Raw genomic sequence first — 14,088 nt, forward strand, 5'->3', positions numbered from 1 at the left:
CTTTGAAGGTCCCTACTAATACTCTTTCTATGCTAGAGCTTGTCTTCTACTGGCTCCTGACTTCTAATTCTCCCTTCATGATACCCTCTCTGTGTTTAATTTCAACCTCTCCTTCCCAAACGGCTTCTTTTCCTTTTCCTTCCACCATGACATTATGCTCTTTTCTATAGAATTCCTCTGTCCTATACAATTGATCACTTCTGCCTCTCCAGCCATCACCCCTGACCTCCATTTCACACTTGAGCTCCTTAAATATTCTTTCTATTCCCAGAGCTACAGCTTACTGTCTAATGCCCTCTTGGATCCTCTGAAATCTGACTTCTGCCCATTCCACTTAACAGGACGGCCTTCTTTGACCAAGTCCCAGATTTCTTCTCCATTATCCTCTTCCATTGCACCTTCTCATCCACTTCTCTCTCTTCCCTGGATTTTGTGCTTCTGTACTCAATGGATTCTCCTTCTGCCTCACCAGTCCCTCCTGAGATGCCGCTTCCTCCCCCTTTCTTGCTTTTTGTCAGTGTTCCTTGGGGCTCCTTACTTGCCACCTCCTCCTCGACTGTATTCCTGGTAATCTTATTTGTTTTCATTGCTTCAATTACCACCACTGTTCTCACTATTCCCAAATATACCCTCCATTTATAGTTTCTGCTCCTTGGTCTAGTGGTGCATGAAAGCATGTATCCAAAATGTATCCTATATTTTCAGCTTAAATGCAACACAGCAAAAACAGAGATTACCTGCCTCACCCTGAAATCTCCCCTCTTTCTTCATTCTCTATTAACATCAATAATTCAGCCATCCTCTCCATCTTCCTGGCCTCCCTGATTCTCATGTTAAACTTCTTTAGTCTATCAAACATCTCCCCACCGAAATTACCTTCCTTATCTATCACTCCAACTGTATCACCACACTTCTCCTTGTCTCTTTATCACTTTCCAATCTCTTTATATATTGTATTCGAGCATCTTATCTTCATCTTCAACGCCATAAGTGGTTCCACCCCCAGCATTGGGAATTCAGCTTTCTTTGATGCTCCTTTCCTTATTGGTTTAACTTAACAAATCTTTTCTCATCACTTTGGGAACTACTATTTTTATACCTTTCATTAGTACTTCCAAAACCATGGAAAGCTCCTCTTTACATGCTGGTGAGAAGTGTTGATTTCTCCATCCATTACTTGCAGCTTGTATTACTGCTTGTCATGTTTTACTCTTAGGGGCTTCTCTTTCCAACTCATCCCATATTTCTGGTGATAGAGCAGGGGATGTGTTTATCACAGTCACATGCACTCTTATTCCTTGTTACAGATCATGTGTAAGTCTGATCATCTGGTTGTGTGTAATCAAGCATAGGACGTGCTCTTGACAGTGTGTCTGCAATTAGGAGGCAACATCTGATCTAGAATTTTGGGATCACATCATACTTTTGAACTTTCAAAGCTAACCCCTAGATCTAGAACTGGTCAGAAATCCTCTGACTGAACGTTTTTCCACTGGAAAATGCTGATTCACTGAAAACTAAATGCATCTTTGGTGTATTCCTCCAACTCTTTTCTTGTTTATTGCAATCTTTGGTATATGGGTGAGTTCTAGCTTTACAGCTACAACCGTAGAGCTACAACCTTGAAACTTTGGTCAGCCACATGCAAGGCCTGCCATCCTTTTTTTTTTTAGTTTGTGTGATTTGCTTTGCCGCTGTCAAAGCACTCACCTGCTACCAAACTGAAGCATCTACACAACAGATTTTAATATCCCATCATTTGAATAAGTGCTGCAAGTAGAGAAGTTTCTGTGTTAGGAGATCATTGCGAAGTCTGTGGAACCATGGAAGACATACTTGAAATAGCCAGGAAAAAGGGAAAGGTTTTTACTGATTGGACTTGTTTACACAGAAGATTCAAGACTGTTACATCCAGGGTTTTTTGGGGGGAGGGGGCAGGAGGTCAGGGGGGTTGTAATACAAATTACTGAACTTGGAAAGACTGGCATATGTTGCAGATATGATGTGTATGTTATGTTACCAATATGAGGATGTCAAATAGGTGGAAAGCAGAGGGTGAAAGATTTTTTGTACTTTTTTATGTTTATTGTTGTTCATATATATGAAAGGATAAATAAAGAGTCACAAAAAAGCAGAAAAACAATTATACAACCTTTAGCAAACAAGAAAATCTTTCAAAATTGATTAATTTGTAGACTGGGCTAAATACCATTTGTGAATTTTTAGTAATGATGTGACAATTACATTTTTAAAGTTAATCAGGTACAGAGGAAAATGTATCAGTATCCAGTGGAAACAGAATATGAATCCCCAGTACAGGTGGAAGTGTTGGAAGTAGATAGACATCAGGAAAAAGTTGAACAACTCATAGGTTGAAATGTATTTGAATAAACTATTTGGTAAATATTTGCTGTACAAATAATGAATATACAGTAGTACATATGTATGTCAAAATCAGGCTTGATTTGCCAGCAAAATAGGAGGCTACTATGAATGTTATTTACAGTGAATATTATTTCCAATGAAAAATTGAAGCTTTAGTAACTATGAAGTATAACCATCTCAACTGGATCTGGAGAGTATCTCTCTGTTATCAAAAAGAATGAGGAGTACTTGTGGCACCTTAGAAACTAACAAATTTATTTGAGCATAAACTGTCGTGGGCTAAAACCCACTTCATCAGATGCATGCAGTGGAAAATACAGTAGGAAGATACATGTATACAGAGAACACAAAAAAATGGGGGTTGCCATACCAACTCTAACGAGACTAATTAATTAAGGTGGGCTATTATCAGCAGGAGAAAAAAAACTTTTGCAGTGATAATCAGGATGGCCCATTTCAAAACAGTTGACAAGAAGGTGTGAGTAACAGTCGGGTGAAAATTAGCATGGGGAAATAAATTTTAGTTTGTGTAATGACCCATCCACTCCAGTCTTTATCCAAGCCTAATTTAATGGTGTCCAGTTTGTACATTAATTCCAGTTCTGCAGTTTCTCTGTTTTTGAAGATTTTTGTTGTTGAAGAATTGTGACTTTTAGGTCTGTAATTGAGTGTCCTCTGACTGGTTTTTGAATGTTATAATTCTTGATGTCTGATTTGTGTCCATTTATTCTTTTGCGTAGAGACTGTCCAGTTTGGCCAATGCACATGGCAGAGGGGCATTGCTGGCACATGCTGGCATATATCACGTTGGTAGATGTGCAGGTGAATGAGCCCCTGATGGTGAGGCTGATGTGATTAGGTCCTGTGATGGTGTCCCTTGAATAGCTATGTGGACAGAGTTGGCAACGGGCTATGTTGCAAGGATATGTTCCTTGGTTAGTGTTTTTGTTGTTTGGTGTGTGGTTGCTGGTGAGTATTTGCTTCAGGTTGGGGGCTGTTTGTAAGTGAGGACTGGCCTGTCTCCCAAGATCTGTGAGAGTGAGGGATCGTCCTTCAGGATAGGTTGTAGATCCTTGATGATGCGCTGGAGAGGTTTTAGTAGGGGGGCTGAAGGTGACGGTTAGTGGCATTCTGTTACTTTCTTTGTTGGGCCTGTCCTGTAGTGACTTCTGGATATTCTTCTGGCTCTGTCAATCTGTTTCTTCACTTCAGACCATGGGTACTGTACTCTTAAGAACGCTTGATAGAGATCATGATCAACGATACTTGCAGAGTATGATACAGACAGAGGATTTTGTACTGGGTTACAGGGAAGTAGGAAGGTTGTCTAGCTGATACACTGTGAAGGAAACAGCTTAAAAGCAACTTTAATGGTAATTCATAGTTTTCTGTTGGCTCATTAGCTCTCACAGTGCAGAATACTATACTGCCCTAATCAGTACAGCTGGTGTTTGGAATTGGGTTTCTTGACAGTTGTTACATCCAGAGCCTGCCTTCTTACATTGCCTTGGACCACTGGAAAAAATAACAACCACAGCATGTTTAATTTCACTGTCATAAATATAAGGAATGAATCACGTACAATTACTTCTGGATTCTCATTAATAAATTTAATAATCTCTTTAGAAGTCTTTGGCAAAACATCCAGTGAGAACTGAGGGATTACAGGCTTTAGATTTTAATGAGAATTGGTTGTTTGTGGTATTTCTCATTTTGTCACAATCCATTGTCAAAAGAACGTGCATTCAAATTTCTGTGCTTTGACTCCCAAAACTGAAGTATTTGCATCATTCATATTGTCTAATTCTGTGAATTGTACTAGTCATTTTACATGTGTACATTTGATTTCATTGGCCATTGTTTAATTTCTTTCCCTTGTTTATAGGCAGTACAGATTTTTAGGAAGGAATGCAATGCCCAGCTGTCCAAAATAAAAAATAATGAAAAGATCAAAGTAGTGCAGCTTGCCAATATATTACACAAACTATGTTAGGTATTTACATGTTTGATGCCTTATTCTCATGACAGAGAGTTGCAAGAACAGAAAGTGGCATAACATCAATCTAGTTTTGTTACAAATAGTAATAAAAAGGGGACTTGGTGCAAATGCATCTATTTTCATGACAATCTCAAGATAGTAATGTCTAGGTCCTCTTCAGATGCGATAGCAAAAGGACCTTTGAAATGCTAGTGTATTCTTCTATGAGTCACAAAGGTACCGTACACAGTAATTTGTTTCCTTCAGAGATGGCTATGCTATTAGGCCAACAGGAACTGATCACGAGGATACCACTATTGCTGAGATGGGGTCATGCAGAGTGGAAATATGAGCTCTATAACCCTTGATCGTCCCCTCCCCCTTTCCTCTTTATTTTGATTCCTTAACAATGCATGGTTGGCAGACAAAAACAATGGAAAGTTCCAATCTCTTTTGTTTGGCTTGGGAAAAACTCAAGACAGCTCAGTTTTGTTTTTACCTAAAACTATGTCTGGGTTTCAGTTAAAAGGAGCTACTTGAAGTTTGCTAGACTGTGAAACGCTATTTGAAAAAAAGCCATTGTTGCCCATCTATGATCGAAGCAACAATGAGCAGTCCAACTTCTCACCGTTTGTCATAATAAAACTAAGTCGTGTTTAATTTTAATAGGCTATGGATGGATGGATAATGGATTTTTCAAAAAAACTGTGTAGTATTTTATGTCTAATTATTATACAACTACTTTAAAAATCAAGATAATCATATATTAGAAGTCCTGTATCATGGAAATGACAGTAAGAGAAAGAATCACAGATTTCAGCGACAGTCATCTATGCAAACTTAGGTGCTTAGCAGTTCTGATGAATCCCTTGGCATCCTTTATGGAAGTGTTAATGTTTTACTGTGATGGGAAGTTGAATTACTTGTGAAATTAAAAGTAGTAAATTCAAGACTCCTAAAAACAGATAACTGGAATTTAAATATATACTATAAGTTAAGATTGGCAGAGTCAATTTCTATGTTTTACGTACACCTGAACGTGAACCAGTAGCAGATATCTGAACACCTCTCAGACTTTGAGGTGGTTTTAGAATCTGATCCTGGATCAAATTTAATATCTTGAAAAATACAGATAATTATACAATTGACTTCACTGGAGCAATACCAATTTATATCTGCTCACGAGCTGACCTTATCACTGTGGCTTTGTGAGAGTTGATGATTTTACTTCACATGAATTTTTGAAAATATTTTATTCAATTTCATTTGGGGACAATCTGCACACCTGAATTTCACTTTGAGACTTCAGGTTTGAAAGAAGTGAAAGCAAAACTCAGCTGAGGCTAGAATAGAAGTGGTTGTCTGTCAAAATTATGTTTTATGTTTAATCACAAATTATGAATCTTTCAGCACTATGTATATTAATTGACTCAAATTCACTCAAACAGGATTCATGTTTGCTCCAAACTTGGTCTGTTTTATCATGATCATTATTAATAATTTTTTTCACCACAGTAAAGAATGGCATGTATTGTAGAATGAAGGGAAGACATGGGACAAAATCCTGGCTCCACTCAAGTCCATGGCATAACTCCCTTGATGTCTGTAGGGCCAGGATTTCACCTGTGCCTTGTTCTTAAGAGTTTACAATCTTAGGTTATACTTCTGCAGTTCATCCCAAGTTGGACAGTTCCTTGCACATGTGCATAGCCTTTCTGACACATGGGACTCTTTGCAATAAAAGAGCCTGTCTGCATGAAGCAGATATTAGGGTAGGTGTTTAATTTTCGACACGATACAAACAGGTGAGGCCATCAAACACTAAAGAAGGGATGTGATGAGGAAGAATAAGTGTTAATGTAATATGACTGCACAGTACTCATTTAAGTCCTATAGTTCAATAGTTTGTGAAAATTAGCAAAACTTTCAACAATCTTCCTCTCAATTTTACATTTGTAACAAAACCCAGAACCAGGTTGAAGTCATTTGAGGCTTCCTTGCAACCATTAAGCACAGCTCTAAATATTGATTTAGCTACATAGAAAGACTAGACTCCAAATTTTAAATTATAAGCAGTTTTTTTTAAAAATGGTATGCCTGGGGAAAAATACTTTAGTCTGATTATCTTCATTTAACCCTAAAATGATTAGGCCTTATTACATCTGATGAGCTCTCATAGTTCAAGGGTTCTTTACATTTTGGTTGCAAGAACCCATGGGTATGCTGCTAAGAAGATAAAAAAAAATTCATAATACATAGCTCTGATGAAAAAGTTAGCTAATAGGATAGCTGTAGACTGAATTATGAGCTTTTCCCCTTTTTCTTTTCTATGCTTTCCCTTCTTTTAAAAGAAGAAGGACCAGAGATAAGGTTAGGAGTACTTGTGGCACCCTAGAGACTAACCAATTTATTTGAGCATGAGCTTTCGTGAGCTACAGCTCACTTCATCGGATGCATACCGTGGAAACTGCAGAAGACATTATATACACAGAGACCATGAAACAATACCTCCTCCCACCCCACTCTCCTGCTGGTAATAGCTTATCTAAAGTGATCATCAAGTTGGGCCATTTCCAGCACAAATCCAGGTTTTCTCACCCTCCGCCCCCCCCTCCCCACAAACTCACTCTCCTGCTGGTAATAGCCCATCCAAAGTGGTTCTTAGAGGGGACAAGAACACCAGCAAATAGAGAACACTGGCATATCAGTTTATGTCAGTTCTCAAACTTTTGTACCAGTGACCTCTTTCACATAGCAAGCCTCTGTGTGCGACCCCCTTTTAAATTAAAAACACTTTTTTACAAATTTAACACCATTATAAATGCTGGAGGCAAAGTGGGGTTTGGGGTGGAGGCTGACAGCTCATGATCCTCCCTTCTAATAACCTTGTGACCTCTGAGGGGGTCCCGACCCCCAGTTTGAGAATCCCTGGTTTATGTGAATGTTCATTGCAGGGCATCTTGACCTGGAGATTGAGAACAGTTGTTAGAAGGTCAGGACCATCCTGCCATTCCAGTATTTCTAAATGGCAACAATGTCTTGGCTAGCTCAGAGGATCTTACTGGGGGCTTCCCAGTGTGGAAAAGGTTGAGAACACATGGTTTATCGCCCATCGCATATTTTTATTTTTGAAAGCTGCGGAATGATGCCATATTCTGTCTTCTTTCAAAGCAGCAATAGGCATAGTTAGGGGAACCCCATTGGAGTGAGCCCTATGAGACTAGACAATTACAGGGAAGAATTGTCTTCCCCATCCTCGAACACAGCTGGGGAGGAGGAATGAGGTGTTCTTATGCAAGACTGGGTATAACTGGAGGAGGTGGTAGAAGTATCCATCTTCTTGGGGGGGAGCTGGAGAGGAACACTCTCCTTTATCTCATAGGAGACCTAGGAACAACAGCAGGAGGTTTTGGGGAGACTTCACATAGCAGCAGGTTGGGTGGGGGCAGTAGGACAGGAGGTGTCGAATTATACCATGCAGGAAGTAAGTTCTCCTTATAGCTTGTAGTGCTAGCAGCAGAAACACTGCTGACAGCATGCAGTGATTAGGGACATTCCCTATAAATTCATTTTTTCCTGCATTTGGAGACAGAAGTACTTTACACTGTTTTCTTCATTTTTGTATGATGATTTAAAAAGACTATGGGCCAAATTTTGCCATTGGATTTGAGCACCCTCTCTCATCAACTTCAATGGAAACTGCATGCATGCATCTGAGGATAGAATTTGGCCTGGTGCACAGTTTTTATTCACTGTCTCTCTTCTTTAATGTTGAAAAACCTTAAAGATTATTTGGATATAATACATGAAAGGAAAAACAATATCTGAAAAAGGATAGGGAACAATTATTCTCTGTTTCAAGAGTGAACTGCCTTAAGTGAGCAGAAATCAGTCACAGGAGGCTGGTTGCTTCACTTATTTTTCTAACTGCTCTAGGCAAATAAAGATTAAGCCATTCTTTTATCAGGCAGGCCCTTTCTCCACTATAAAGATATAATCAATCTAAACCAAAGGCAACTTGCAGATGTATAGAGGTTTTCTTGCAGGTTTCAATGCTACCTAAAGACAAATGTTTAGGGTTAATTTTGGTTTGGCCTTAACTACAACTTATTGAGCAAAAATGCAGGTAAAAGCCAAACACCTGAAATAAGCCAAACATTTTAATAATAATTTGCAAAACAGTTGATGAGTCATTTGTATAAATAACATATTTTGCAAAAAGCATGTTGAAAGTAATGCAGTATTGTAAAATGTTGGTATCTACTGTACAAGATAGTTTCTTTTGCTCAACAGACGATCAAAACGATGATGGATAAAATAAACCTTTTTCTCATTGAACCATTTCAGCCCTTTTTATGTTTAATCTTGAATCCTTTTTTTAACCAGATTATGGTTTAGAGATGTGCCAGAAAAGTTCAGGTATCCTAGGTTGCTTGTAGAGATTAGCAACGTTTATTCCAATATAAACTCTCGCCCCTTTGCTCCCCACTGACCTTTGATGTTTTAATAAAGTGGACCTTAAATCTGAACCAGTCTCCGGTTTTGTTCTGCAAAACATGATTGATTTTATATTTCACAACCCAGCTCGAAAATCACATGCACCTCAGTTTATCCATAATAGAGGGGACAAAAATAAAACCTTTTTTCTCGAACTCAGAAAAAAATCTGAGTGTCTTCAGTCTTTGGTGATCAGAATAAAAGGGAATGTAGACTCAAACGACCAATGGTTTGAGTTTAAAAAATGCAAAACTTGGCCTCTTTCCCCTCTCTAGCTACTTTTGTGGTTATTTAAGTGTTGCTAGACCTTAGCTGTGTACATTTTTTTAAAAGAAAGCTACATGAAGTCACAGAACCAGGAATGGTCCTGGAGTCCAGCGGAGGCTTTTCTTTAAATAAAAAAAGTTTACTTCAATTTTATATCAAGACCTGCTACCAACAAAGATGGTGCTGTTCAAAGCAAAGCAGTCATTAAAATGAATGAGACCATACGAGAAGTGGAGATATATCAGATCCTAGTACTTTTACTCTGGCATCAGGTTACCTCACTACCCTTGCTATACTTTCTACTTTGTGCTTCACAACTTTTTTTAACTTTTGCCCATTTTTTGCGGTTCTTACTTAGTTTTGAAGTTGGTGGGAGTTTGTCTGAGTGAGAGCTAGTAAAACTGGAGGGCCCACCTGAGCATGCAAGATCTGCACATAGCAGGAACATCACAATGTGCAAATATTTCCCTCCCATGCACAGGATTGGAAATGTTAACTACTTCCATAGTAGTGCTCTCCCTTTCCCCACAGAGCCATGGAAGGTTCATTCTAGTTGGACTGGGCTTCCTGGGAAGGAATGGGCAGGCTGGAGGTGGTAGGAGACAGAGGGACATAAATTGACCTCTGCCCCCCTGCCAGTAGCTCCATGCAGATTCCCCTAGAAATATGATATAGCCTGGGAACTGGATTTTCATGTACCCATCTTATGAAGAGGGGGGCCTCAAGGGCTGTTTCCAACTGGAGAAGTCATACTCCCAGGGAGCAGGGGTCTACCAGCAACACAGAGCCACCACAGAAGCCCAGAGCCTCTGCATGGATTTTCCTGTTTCATTTTGTCTTGGCATTTCCCAACTAATTCCAATTCCAAACATTTTAAAGGTGGTAGGAGCCTACAATTCCAGCTAATACTTTAAAAGAACCAAAAGCAAAAGCCACCTTTTTTCAAAGTTGAGATAAGGCCACAGTGGCCCACATCACTCCAGAGGTGGTGAAGGGGACACAGATCACAGCCCGATCCCCATCCATACTGGGATAGGAGGGAAGATGCACCCTGGGCAGAAGAGATGTTGGGGAAGAACTCTGTTTCCCTGAGGCACAATCCCGCCCAGTGATTCCCTGAAGGAGCAGCAGCTCTATACTGTTCCCAGCAGTGGCCTCTTGCCGTATTCACCCAGATCAAACCTATATGATAGCATTTGAACTAAGGCACAGGATCCCAAAGACTGGCAGTTTGGATACAATCTCATTGCATTTTAAGTTCAGTGTTTTCATTTTGTTTGGTATACACTGAACTCAATGTGCTGTACAAGTCGCACCTTGTTAAACATTTTAAATATTTAACTATATCTGATAGATATAAATATTACAGTTGAATTCGTAATTGGAACACTACTTTTAAAACTTTCTCTGTTTATTTTTGTTGTATGTTGGAGATCATCTTGTTAATGCTAAACCAAGGTAAAGCCAAAAGATCATGTGTTTCCTGCAGTGATTATAGCAATAGAGAGGTTTGGCTTTTCTTTTGTGGAAAATGCTGTGAATTATTAATTATTCCTCAAAAAATTTAAGTGAATTCAAACAGTTCTGGATAAGCTATTTTTCATTCAAAAAGGCTAGCATTCAGCAGCCCATATTCATTAACACACCAGCATTTTGTATTTAATTATTGCATTTCATTCACACAGCAGATAAAGATGGTAAATTAGTCAATTGCAGATGAGAACTCTGAGCCTACTAGACGCTGATTTGTCTGTCAGCATCCAGGAACTTGCAGCATAAGGCACAGCTGCCCTAACCGTACTTTGTCATGTAGAATAGAACATCAGTATACATATGTGTCAGTCGGCTGGAAAAATGCCCTTTCCCTCAGAGTGTCTCCCACTTTGCTTGCCTCAACCTTCTATGGTTACTTCAATTGCCAACATTTAAAGACAAATTGGCAATGCAGAAAGATGTGACCATGCAAAGACAATGCTTAATGGCAATGAGTTTTGAAAAGACTTGTAATATAGGGTCCAAAATCTAAGAGAAGAGGATATTCCCCTAGGATGTATGCAACTGGCAGGTGTGTAGTGGAGATCTGGGCTATCTTTCTTCCCAGTCACTGACTATATTTCCACCTAACTATGGGGAATATGGGGAATCTTTCTGGGAAAATTATGCTTTTAAGTGTGAGGCACCTGCTGAGTCCCTAACTTTATCCAGGAAGCGTAGGCATGTGCTTCTTATTGCCTATTGACTCAGTGAATGTGAGACAGAGACAGTGAACAAAAAAACACAAAGGGTAACTTAAAGGGGATATACCTTGGCCGTTAATTTAGGAAATCAAAAGGTAACTGTAGAAACACTGAGCTAGCAATCTTTGATGCTCTCATTATTTGAAGGTTTTTAATTTTATCCAGGTGGCTTGTATTCAACCTGACAAGTCATGTAGCGATTAAAAATTGGAATGCTGCAACAACAGTGTTAGAATTAGGATCAGTGACTAGTTTAACTCTCCCTGACAAGGAAAGCCTGGCAAATGACTCAGTTCCAGCCAGTAGGGAATCTTCAGCCTGACTGCACACTACCAATGAGTACTGACAAGTCCCATCAAGACAGCAAACGTGGGTCTAGCAGATGCACTTACAAAAGTTTCCGCTTCTTGCCTTCCTTGCTTCTCTGCAGTTTGTTGTTGGACCATGTAGGAAACTGGGTTTTGAAGCTTCAGGGTGTAGATTATAGGAAGATATTAGAGAATTTGAAAAAGTATCTTAAAAGAACCTATTATGGAAATAAATAAATTGATTTTTGAACAGGTTTCCCCCTACTCACCCCTATACTTGCAGAACAGATGTCTTTGACAGAAGTGTTTCAAACTTGTGCGGCTTAATATCTATGTTATCACAATGACTGATTTTCTGTATCCTTGGAAAGCATCTCACTAGACACCTAAGAGATAAAAACCATGTGACATTTTGAAATAAACAAGCTCTAGAGGTGGTACAATTAACACTCAATCTGTCATCCTGCATGTAAGGCAGAGCCTCAGACCAACAAAAGATATTTAAAATAAGGGGTCTACTGGTCCACAGCCTAAACCCAATGTTTTAGGTTCATAATGAAGAAACTAAGAGGCAAATAATACCCTCCTGCTGCTAAGGAGATTTCCCTGTGTGAAGGGAGGAGTGGAGGCAGAGTTTGGGCAGCCATGGCATGGGCTTTGTACTCCCTGTGCAAAATGCAGTTCGACTCTATGGCAGTTCACCACAAGCCATTGTGCTGCAATGTTTACGGCAAGTGGGGGAGACAGATCTTCCTATGCTCTCGCCACCCCTTTCTGGGGATGTGGAGGCTGTTTAAGTCTTCTGGCTAATGTGTTGGCCTCAGAGCAGCTCTGCTACAGCTCTATGTCTATTGGGGAAGGATTATTTTCCTCTGAGGACTGCTGCAGATCCCTTCTGCTCAGCCCACTTGCATGGCAATAAGATCTTAGCCTAGGCAGAACCAGGAAGCATGCACTGATAACGGATCCTAGTTAGAAAATATCAACAAAAGTGAAATTTTGACCAAAAAATGGAAACAAAATTGTGAGAAAATATGGGCCCTTTGTTGAAATATGCTCTGTCACATAAACGATAGCATGTTACAGATCTGTAAAAAAACTAAAAACAAAATGCTGAGTAAAGAGTACCCCATGAGGGGAGACAAAACCCTGTTAGCCAGTAATTTAAATGTTTTTGGATGGTCTGATGCATTGAAGCTCTAGTCTTCACATCCCTGTTTCTTAATGCCCTATGATTTCTGAGTAGGAAGCAACAGGACTGATGCAGAGGAGAACTGCAGGGGTGTCTCATGGAGTTTTAAATACAAATTAAGAAGCCAAAGGCCAGCTAACAGCTGCCGCTGAGCCAAGATGGGAGGAGAAGAGTCAAAGAAGAGATAGGAGAGGAGTGCTGGGACGGGGTCTCTTGGTGGGTGAGTATTATACAACTGAGGAGACAGGAGCATGGTAATGGTCCCCCTTGTGCTGGAAACAGAGCATGTGAAATTACTGGTAGGCTGCAATGTTGTGCTACTATGACCCTTCTCAGATTAGTTATATACCCTTTTAAAAACTCCTCACAGCTCAGAGCTCATAAATCGGCAGAGGCCAGTCTTAATGCATTAAAACAGCAGACTAGAAGAAGTCATTTATAGGTTGCCACCTCATATGACAGAAATGTGCAGGTCCCCACCAACCAATCTTCAGAGACTCACCCCGGAGCAAAAGAACATAAGGGAAACCCTGGGCACATGTAATCTGAATGCTGACCACAACAATAAATAAATAAAAATTAAGAAATTGTGGGGCAGGAGAGCTGGAATGAAACAAAAAGGTGTCCACAGATCTTCAAAACTCTAGGATTCAAATCACAACTCTGTAATCCCACTTCTAGCATTCATTGTTTGCTGAAATCCTTCATGTGAAAAACTCAGGAATGGTGAAGGAAGAAGTCTTGAAAGGCTTGAGAGCAAGTCTTAATATCCTTTCTCTTTCCCACTTCTATTTTATTATTGATTGAAACTGGCGAATAACGATGCCGTTATAGGGAGTTACAAGTATATGCAGAGTCTTAGGGCAAAGTTCTTCTGCCTTTGCTTAGGCTTAGCAGTACCCTCCTGTGTGAGCAGTCCTGCTGAAGTCAGCAGGACTACTTGCAGAGTGAAAATACTCCACCGTGGATACGATACGGCTCATAATTTAAAATGTAGAAAGTCTCAGCAAGTGAGGTTTTTACATACTGTTCTGCATGTTGCCCTTTTTTGTGTTCCATTTTCAGCTTATTTTAAAACTGAGCCAACTGAATTTTAAATATTCTCAATTATCATCGCAGCAATTCAGATTTCAGGAAAATGGCTAGAGTGTTAGAGGGGAATGGGGTATAAGAAGCCCTATTCAAAAGGCTTTGGCCTTGAATCTCATGTAGTAATTTAGACTG

The 14,088-nt window shown here is 39.7% G+C and overlaps 1 long non-coding RNA gene across 3 annotated transcripts in view; it reads right to left on the bottom strand.

The window, feature by feature from the left end:
- Positions 1–2,139: 2,139 nt before the first annotated feature.
- LOC140917278 (uncharacterized) overlaps positions 2,140–14,088 on the bottom strand; it is an 83,022-nt gene continuing 71,073 nt past the window's right edge. Inside the window, exons 4-5 of one of the 3 annotated variants that reach the window (XR_012160770.1) lie at positions 11,942–12,058; positions 2,140–3,900 (exon numbers count right to left, since the gene is read on the bottom strand). This is a non-coding gene — a long non-coding RNA (uncharacterized lncRNA). The remainder of the gene's footprint in view (positions 3,901–11,941; positions 12,059–14,088) is intronic. The other 2 variants (XR_012160772.1, XR_012160771.1) reach the window with 2 other exon arrangements.

The sequence above is a fragment of the Lepidochelys kempii genome, chromosome 9, assembly GCF_965140265.1.
Source record: "Lepidochelys kempii isolate rLepKem1 chromosome 9, rLepKem1.hap2, whole genome shotgun sequence".
Lineage (NCBI taxonomy): Eukaryota > Metazoa > Chordata > Testudines > Cheloniidae > Lepidochelys > Lepidochelys kempii.